The following is a 1,181-nucleotide window of genomic DNA, read 5'->3' on the forward strand; positions in this document are numbered from 1 at the left end:
GCGGTGTGGATCTTGTCGGAGCCATGATAGGGTTCACGAGTGTGAAGCTTCCCCATCTCGCTGGTCAGATGCTCTGTCGCCCCAGAGTCCATGTACTAGTGTGGATCGATGGAGTAGGACTGAGTGTGTCCCTGGTGCTTCTGCGGCGCGGGACGAGCAGCCATGGCGACCTGACGGGCATTGTTGCGTGTATCTTTGCCGTCATTGCCAAGACCAAGGAAGCTTCGCTGGAAGCGCTTATGACACTTGGAGGCCCAGTGCCCATCGCGGCCACAAAGCTGACACACACGTGGACCGCCAGCCCCCGGTAAGGTCGCAGTAGGTGGGGGGGCCGAGGCGGGCGACGGTGGCAGCCCCAAGGGAGACCGGGGTGATGAAGAAGAGCGGCCACCCTTGGTGGCGACGTTGGCCGAGAGAGAGCCAGTGCCCCTGGTGCGGCGAGTCTCGACCCGTTGCTCAGTGAGAAACCCGAGAGAAAACCTCGTGTGCCAACATGGGTGTCGAGTTACCCCGCTCGTTGATGATCTCGACTAAGGCATCATACTCCTCATCAAGATCATTGACAATAAACGAGTTGAACTCGGAGTCGGTGAGGGGCTGTCCAATGGAGGCCAATGTGTCGGCAAGGCCCTTGACCTTGTTGTAGAACTCAGTGGCCGTGGAGTCAAGCTTCTGACACTCTCCAAGCTGACGACGGAGTGCAGAGACACGAGCCTGGGACTGCGCTGCAAAGGTGCGCTCAAGGATGGTCCAGGCCTCATGAGACGTCTTCGCGAAGACAACAAGGCCGGCAACTGCCGGCGAGAGCGACCCCTGGATGGAGGAGAGGTTCGCCTGGTCCTGCCCCGTCCAGATGCGATGGGCCGGATTGTAGACCGGACCGTGCACGCTGTCTACCAGCGCGGGTGGGCAGGGAAGCGATCCGTCGACGTAGCCTAGCAGGTAGTGACTCCCCAAGAGCGGGAGAACCTGCGCACGCCAGAAGATGTAGTTGTCTGCGGAGAGCTTGATGGTGATGAGATGACCGAAGTGAAACGGCGGCGGCGAAGACAATCCCATCGAGGAGGCTGCCTGGGGTGCAAACACCATGGAGGCAGCCGGAGGCACCGAAGCCGATGCGGGAGGAGGCGGGACCGCAGCCAGGGCGGGCGCCGCAAAGCTCGCGGCCGGTGCGGACGCCG

This window comes from Triticum aestivum, chromosome 3A, assembly GCF_018294505.1.
Source record: "Triticum aestivum cultivar Chinese Spring chromosome 3A, IWGSC CS RefSeq v2.1, whole genome shotgun sequence".
NCBI classification, from domain to species: Eukaryota; Viridiplantae; Streptophyta; class Magnoliopsida; order Poales; family Poaceae; genus Triticum; species Triticum aestivum.